This window comes from Loxodonta africana, chromosome 9 (genome assembly GCF_030014295.1).
Source record: "Loxodonta africana isolate mLoxAfr1 chromosome 9, mLoxAfr1.hap2, whole genome shotgun sequence".
NCBI lineage: Eukaryota > Metazoa > Chordata > Mammalia > Proboscidea > Elephantidae > Loxodonta > Loxodonta africana.
The window spans coordinates 12,787,532-12,796,134 of NC_087350.1; the positions used below are offsets into that span (position 1 = coordinate 12,787,532).

Below are 8,603 nucleotides of genomic sequence, written 5' to 3' on the forward strand. Positions count from 1 at the left end.
TTAGTCCCTCTTTTGTGATTATTGTAATCTTTTACATAATGACTTCAATGATTCCCTGTTTTGAGCATTTTTTTCTTTTTTAAATTAATCTTATTTTGGTTTTGTGTTTTCCCTATTTGAGTTGATATCAGGATGTTCTGTTCTGTGACCTTGTGTTGTGTTGGTATCTGATATTATTGATTTTCTGACCAAAGAATTTCCTTTAGTAATTCTTTTTTTTTTTAAAAGGAATTTTCCATCTGAGTTTATTTTCAAATACACTTTCTTTTTTAAAAAACCAATACACTTTCTGCAGAGATGACAAATATCAGTATCAGGAAATCCAATTATACAAAAAATAGTACATCTAGTCTGGGGTAGATATATTTATTTTTGGTAAAATACGTTCAGTGGCACTAATTACACAGTAACTATAAGGTAACTAACATGACCACAGAAGTGTAACTTTGCCACAGCTGCGTGGACTTGGGCCTTTCCGACTGAGCACATTTTCAAAAAACTGGATGCCCACTTCAGAGCTATGCTAGTGAGACCCATTTAGGAGGAGTGTCCTGAAGTGGAGACTCACCAGAATATCTTGCAGCTGACAGGTAATAGGCAGGACATGTTAGTTATAAAGTAGTTAGAGCCTAATTCACAAAAGTTACCAACTTTTTTTCTTTCTAGAAAGAAGCAAGAAGTTAAGAAATTCCTTGAATTAGTGCCTGGTGTGTCAGGTGGGAGTGCAGAGGAGGGCTGTTAGAGCAGTGTCAGAGGGGCCCTGGTGGGCCAGAGGGTTTGGACATCATTAGTAATCATGGTTGGCTTCTAAATACGGGTAGCAAGATGACTTCTGATTTGTAACCTTAGGTAAATTATAGATAAATGAAAAGGGCCAGTAATCATACACTAAGATTAATAAACTGCACTTCAAAATTAACTGCATGAGGGCTGTGCTTGCAGCGAGGTTTCACAAGACAAGGCACCCAGATTTTTTCTTCCCACGCCTGGCTTGCATAGCCGCTCTCGTGGCCATTTCAAAAACCTCCCTCACTCCCTCTTTGGTATTTGCTGAACACTCCATGTACACAAAAGCACCAATCCTGGTTGCCATATCCCTGCCTTCTTCAGGTTATACTGGCTCCTGATTCATCTTGGCTAGCTCCCACCTTGTGTGCTCATCATTCCGCAGGTCCTTCTCGTTCCCAACCAGGAGGATGGGCACATTGGGACAGAAATGCTTGACTTCTGGGGTTCATTTTTCTCCTATGTTTTCTAAACTATCAGGGCTGTTGATGGAGAAACACATCAATATAACATCAGTGTCCAGGTAGGAGAGGGGCCTCAGATGCTCATAGTCTTCTTGCCCAGCTGTGTCCCACAAAGCCAACTCTACCTGCTTTCCATCCACTTCAATATCTGCCACATAGTTCTCAAACACTGTGGGCACATACACCTCGGGGAACTGATCCTTGCTGAAGACTATGAGCAAGTAGGTCTTGCCACAAGCTCCATCACCAACAATCACCAATTTCTTCACGATGGCAGCCATCACTTACAAATGTGCTGCGACATGCCCAGCGTGTGTGGCAGAAGTTCTACAAAGTACCTTGAACTTCTCAGATGAAAGGCATTTTGGTGGTGACTCCGAGTCCGGCCTCTTCGTGACGAGGACTCCGCTCCGTGAGTCACGAGCTCAGAGGCACTGGCTGGTTGCTGAGGAGGCGGCGGCTGACTAACGAGAGAGCTGAGGAAGGACGGCAGGTGGCAGGCGGGGAGCTCGAGCGAGCGAGGGCGGGCAGTGGTGGGAGGGCAGGGAGCGATGCCTCCTTTAGTAATTCTTGTAGCTTTGGTTTGGTTTTCGTAAATTCTCTAAGGTTGTGTTTATCTGTAAATGTTTTAATTTCACCTTCATATTTGAGAGAAAGTTTTGCTGGATATATGATTCTTAGCTGGCAGTTTTTCTCCTTTAGTGCTCTATATATGTCATCCCATTGCCTTCTTGCCTGCATGGTTTCTGCTGAGTAGTCTGAACTTCTTGATTCTCCTTGGTAGGTGACTTTTCTTTTATCCCTGTCTGCTTTTAAAAATTTCTCTTTATTTTTGGTTTTGGCAAGTCTGATGATAATATGCCTTGGTGATTTTCTTTTTGGATCAACTTTGTATGGGGTTCGATGAGCATCTTGGATAGATATCCTTTTGTCTTTCACAATGCCAGGGAAGTTGTCTGCCAACAGATCTTCAACTGTTCTTTCTGTATTTTCTGTTATCCCTCCCTGTTGTGGAACTCCAGTCACATGCAAGTTACTCTTCTTGATAGAGTCCCACATGATTCTTAGGGTTTCTTCATTTTTTTCATTTCTTTTATGTGATTTTCTTCAACTATATTGGTGTCAATTGCCTTATCTTCCATCTCCCCCACTCTGCATTCCGATTCCTCGCTTCTGCTTCTCTGACTTCCTATTGAGTTGTCTAATTCTGTAATTTTGCTGTTAATCTTTTGGACATCTGATGCTGTATCTCTATGGATTCTTGTAGCTTATTAGCTTTTCCACTATGTTCTTGAATAATCGTTTTGATTTCTTCAACTGCTTTATCAATGTGTTCCTTGGCTTTTTCTATAGATTGCCTTATTTCATTTCCGAGGTCATCTCTGATGTCTTGAAGCATTCTGTATATTAGTTTTTTATATTCTGCATCTGGCAATTCCAGGATTGTATCTTCATTTGGGGAAGATTTTGATTCTTTAATTTGGGGATTTGTAGAAGCAATCATGGTCTGCTTCTTTACGTGGTTTGATATCGACTGCTGTCTCCAAGCCATCTAGAAGATATTGTAACAATTTATTTTATATTTGCTCACTGAGTCTTATCTTCTTGTTTTGTTTTGTTTCAATATACCCAGATTGCACTGTCTTGATCGTTGTAGCCTTTGAATCATTTATGTCCTATTACCAGCTGGTTTGAGCTGTTACCAGATATATAAGCCTAAGAGTCCATTCACTATTCTTGAATAGAATCAGCTTAAGTGTTCTGATTTTGGGTCACCAAATGTGTGGTGTAGACTGTCACCTATTAACTTAAAGAAGTAGTGATGGTAGTTGTGTGCACCACATTCTAGTAGCGGCAGGGGGCACACTCCAAGGAGGGCAGGATGCTGACAGCATTCCGCCATGTGCCAGTGAGGTAGGAGTGTCTCTATTCCTAGAGCATTTTGGTGGGTGGGCTCTGCAGCTGTACCTTAGGTACCCACTGCTTGTAACTCTAAAGATTGGTAAGGCTTCACTATTCTCAGACCCCTTTAGGAGGTGGCTAGGTGGTTTGGGTGGAGCTTCAGCCCTCAGTTCCCCACTGTGGATCAGTGAGGGCTCTGTTTAATAGTTAGAGAGGCATCAGACCTTGGAAATTTGTCTTTCCACTTCTCTGCTGCAACAATTACAGTCAGATCTCTATCAGAATTGCCTTTGCATTATAATAGCCACCTTGTTCCCTGTAGGGATGAAAGCCAAGGACTGTGGATCTCATATTCTTGGCTGGACCTGGTTCTGTATTTTTATTCCAGTTTAGGGAAATCAGGGAAGAATTTTTTCCCCCTGGTTGTTAGTTGCTGCTTCTCTCAGGCCAGGAGAAAGGGTTAGGGAAAAGAAAAAAAAAACTTCAGAGCACTTCACTCTCTGGCCCAGGAAATTCCAATGTTAATGAAGCCAACTGGGGCAGGGAGGGGAGGAATCAGATAGATAGGAGAGAGTAGCCATGGGAAATATAGACAAAGTTACTTATCTTGCTTGGTGATGACTGTTTTATCTGAGATTCCAGAGGGGCCTGTAGCGTGTGTGCGCTGGCTGGGTTGAGTTTGCCCCCCGAGGGTCAGGCCTGTGTCCCGTGCTTGCACCATCTCAGGAAGCTGTGCTCAGCTCCTCTGCACTTAGTCCAAAGCCCAGCGTCAAGGTTTTCTGACTGGGACAGTGGCTCCAGGCTCCAAAAACAATCGCTGCTTCTCCGTGGTTGCTAGCTCTCTTGTCAGCAGCGTCCGTGAGCAGCCTGCGCTGGGTGAGCCTCTACCAAGTTTACTCCAGAGGTTTATGGGTTAGGGCTGTGTCCCATGCTTGCCCCATCTCAGTAAGCTGCAATCATCCCCACCACTCTGGTACCAAGGAACCATGAGGGCTCAAGGCTATGGCGCAGGACGCCGGTTCCAGAAACGGCCACTGCTTCAGGGCACAGTTTTCGCTTCCCTGTCACTCAGGTCAACTCTTTAGTTCTGTGTTTGATGGTCCGGCTTTGTACATTGTCATGTATATGATCAATTCACTTGTTTTTCCAAGTCTTTGTTGCAAGAGGGATGCACGGTAGTTCTACCAAGTCAGCCATCTTGGCCCTGCCTTCTCCTTTTCTAATATTTTTTATTTGCTTTCTTCTGGTGGCTGAGGATTTCTTTTGTTGCTCTCTTTCTATTTGTTCAAGTTGTAGGGATAATTCTTTGATTTTGGCCCTTTCTTCCTTTTGGATATGTGCATTTATTGACATGAATAAATGAGTACTGCTTTCGCTGTGTCCCAAAGATTCTGATAAGAAGTATTTTCATTCTCATTGTATTCTATGAATTTCTTTATTCCATCCTTAATGTCTTGTATAACCCAGTCCTTTTTGAGCAGAGTATTGTTCAGTTTCCAAGTGTTTGATTTCTTTTCCCTGCTTTTTCTGTTATCGATTTCTATTTTTATGGCCTTATGGTTAGAGAAGATGCTTTGTAATATTTCAATGTTTTGGATTTTTCTAAGGCTTGCTTTATGACCTAATATGTGGTCTATTCTAGAGAATGTTCCATGTGCACTAGAAATAAAGTATAAATGGCTGCTGTTGGGTGGCATTTTGATCTTCCATGTCTTTATTAAGCTTCTTTCTGGATGTCCTGTCCTTCACCGAAACTGGTGTGTCGAAGTCTCCGACTATTACCGTGGAGCTGTCTGTCTCACAGTTCAATGCTGTTAGAATTTGTTTTATGTATCTTGCAGCCATGTCTTTGGGTGCATAAATATTTAATATGGTTATATCTTCTTTGTATATTGTCCCTTTAATGATTATATAGTGTCCTTCCCTTTCTTGGATGATGGATTTAACTTTATAGTCTCTTTCGTCAGAAATTAATATTGCCACTCTCGCTCTTCTTTGACTGTTGTTTGCTTGATATATTTTTTTCTATACTTTGCGTTTTAGTTTGTGTCTCTAAGTCTAAGGTGTGTCTCTTGTAGGCAGCATATAAACGGATCATGTTTTTTAATCCATTCTGCCGCTCTTTATTGGTGCATTTAGCCCATTTACATTCAGCGTAATTATGGATAGGTAAGAATTTAGTGGTATCGTGTTGATGTGTTTTTTTGTGTATTGTTGACACTTTGTTTTCCCCACTTAATTTTATGTGCTGAGTAGATTATCTTTATATATTCTGCTTTCCTCGTATTTGTTGTTGTTCATTTTGTTTCTGCTGGTTTTTTTTTGTTGTTGTTGCAATTTATTTTGATGTGTAGGATAATTTGTCTACTTTGTGAGGACCTTGTTTGATAGGCAAAGCAATGTCAAACATCAATTACCCCCCTCCCCGCCACTGCACAGCTGAAATCGTTGTAGTCTGCCAAGAAGAGCCTATTCTCCTGAAATAGGCCCATATAGGTCCATTCACAGGGGAAAGGTACTCAACGTCCATGGACTGTTTATGCCTGGAGAGGAGCTGCTTCTGTCCTGAGTTAACCCGGTTAGTGGAGCTGGTAAATTATCTTTCCCCCAGTTGCAAATTTATTCCTTTTCCAAGGCCAGGAAATTGGCTCTAGGTGCTGAACAGGGCTTATCTCAGGCCCAGGGAAATCAGCCACTGAAGCCAGCTTGGTGGGTGTGGATGGTAAAACACATGCAAGTACTTTGCTTTTGCCGAGAGTGGTGTTCTTCTCTGGTTCTGGAGGTGTGTGTAGGCCGTGTGGCTGGCTGCTTCTCCATGGGGAAACTGCAGCTGAAAGCTTGTACCAGCCCATGGCAGCCACTCCCAGGAATGGTGCCTGAGGGGTCCTGGTAATTCTGGTTTAGTAACTCCTGTGTGCTTCTGAACCGTCTCTTCCTCCACCTACCCCTCAGTTCATTTTCTAACCTTGACTTTGATGTTCGGGCTGCTAGCTTGTCATAAATATACTCATTTCACTTTTTGGGGGGGATCTTTGTTGTAAGAGGGTTCGCCAGAACTGCCACAACCATCTGTCTATTCTACCATCTTGACCTTGCCCCCCCAAGTTTCTTTTTTGTGTCTGTCATTTCCTACATTCTCTTTGGCTGTAGCTAAGTAGAGACCAATAGTTGTATCTTAGAAAGCCGTTATCAAGTTTTTAAAACCCCAGACACTACTCAGCAAACTCGGACGTGAAGTATAACTTTAGGAACTCTGTTACGCCCGTGTACCCAGATGTTCTACTAGACTCTGGTCCTAATACTTCAAATCCGGAAAACCAATCCCATGAGGTGTTTGGTTATGTATAAGAAATGTTCATAAGACTGCCCTGTATATGATTTGTTATATATATATGACTATTTTTTTATGTGTGCATACATTCCCGTAGATGTATATGCATAAACATATTCACGTATATATACACTTATGTGTACTTATACATATAAATGCCTACCTGAATACATATATAATATCTGTTATATAAACCCAGTGCCGTCAAGTCGATTCCGACTCATAGCAACCGTATAGGACAGAGCAGAACTGCCCAATAGGGTTTCCAAGGAGTGCCTGTCAGATTTGAACCACCGACCCTTTGGTTAGCACCCATTGCACTTAACCACTACACCACCAGGGTTTCCAATCTATTATATATATATATACCCGCATATACATTTTTGGTTGTTTTTGCTTGTGTTTTAAAATTACACGTTACCTGCTATTACCAACAAATTCTTTTTCCTTGTGTACATTTTACTCACATGGTTTGCCATCGTCAAGCTGTGTGCACTTTACTCTCATTTGGTGTTACCTTTCCCATCACCAAGAGTAACTGGTGTGTAATCTCTAGAGAGTGAATTTCTGTTTCACTCCACTCCAACTCTGGTAAACACATTATTTTCTGCATATTTTTATTAGTTCATACCATTTCATAAATGTGATAACATAGAATATTTCTTTTATTGTGACAGACTTATTTCGCTCAAGATAATGTCCTCCAGGTTCTTCCATGTTCCAAGGAGTTTAGGGAACTCATATTTCTGTATTGCTGAGGAGTATTTCATTGTATGTATGTACCACATTTTACTTATCCATTCATCCATTGATGGGCAGTTAAGTTGTTTCCATCTTTTTGCTATTGTGAATAATGCTGCGGTGAAAATAGGTGTGCATATGTCTGTTCCCATCACTTCTATCAGATCCATATGGCAAATACCTGGAATGGAATTTCTGGGTTATATGGCAGCTCTGCCAGCAGTTTTTTGAGAAACCACCAGACTGTTTTGAAAATGGCTATATCATTTTGAATTTTCACCAGCAGCGGGTGAGGGTTCCAATTTTTCCAAATCCTCTCCAACACTTGTTATTTTCCCGGTTTTTTGTTTTTGACTTTTTTCTTGTAGCCATCACAGTGGGAGTGAAATGGTATCTCATGTTGGTCTTGGTTTGCATTTCCCTGATGCCTAATGACGCTGAGCATCTCTTCACGTGTCTGTTGGCCATGTGAATATTCTCATTGGTAAAATGTCTGTTCATGTTCTTTGCCACTTCTTAATATGATTGTCTTTTGGTTATGAAGTTGTAGAAGTTTTATATATTTTAGATATTAGACTCTAATCACTTATATAATTGCCAAAGAATTTTTCCCAGTCCGTAGGCTGTGTCTTCCCTATTTTTATTGAGTGTTTTGATGAGCATAAGTATTTAACTCTTATGAGGTCCAAGTTATCTATTTTGTTTTCTGATGCTTGTGCATTCATTATTGTGTTTGATTATCTATCATTTGAAAACCAATCATGGCCAAAAGGTTTGCTTCTCTATTTTTTTCATAGAACTGCATGATTCTAAATTTAAATTTAGCTCCTTGATCCGTATTGATTCAGTTTTTGTGTATGGTGTGGGGTATGGATCTTGTTTCATTTTTCTGTTTGTGAAAATCCAATTTAGCCTGCACCATTTATTGAAGAGACTATTCTTTTGCCAATGAATGGATTTGGCTCCCTTATTGAAAACCAATTGACCATAGATGTTTGGATTTATTGCTGGATTTTCAATTCTGTTCCATTGGCCTGTGTGTCTATGTTTAAACAAGTACTAGGCTGTTTTGATTTACTGTAGCTGTGTGATCTGTTTTGAAGTATGAGGCCTGCTAATTTGTTATTTTTCAAATTGCTTTGACTATTTCAGTTCTCTCATATTCCCATAGAAAAAGGAGGATTCTTTTTCCATTTTTGTAATGAATACTATAGGAATTTTGATTAGGATTGTGTTCTATCTGTAGGTCACTTTGTGTATTATTGACATCTTGACTATATTAAGTCTTCCAATCCATGAGCACAGAATTTCTTTCCATCTATTTAGGTCTTCTTTAAGATCTTTCAGCAGTGTTTTATACTTTTCATTGTGTAAGTAAG

The 8,603-nt window shown here is 40.6% G+C and overlaps 1 pseudogene; it reads right to left on the bottom strand.

Moving 5' to 3' along the window:
• Positions 1-854: 854 nt before the first annotated feature.
• LOC135232413 (transforming protein RhoA-like) lies at positions 855-1,593 on the bottom strand (annotated as a pseudogene).
• Between the last annotated feature and the right edge of the window lie 7,010 nt (positions 1,594-8,603).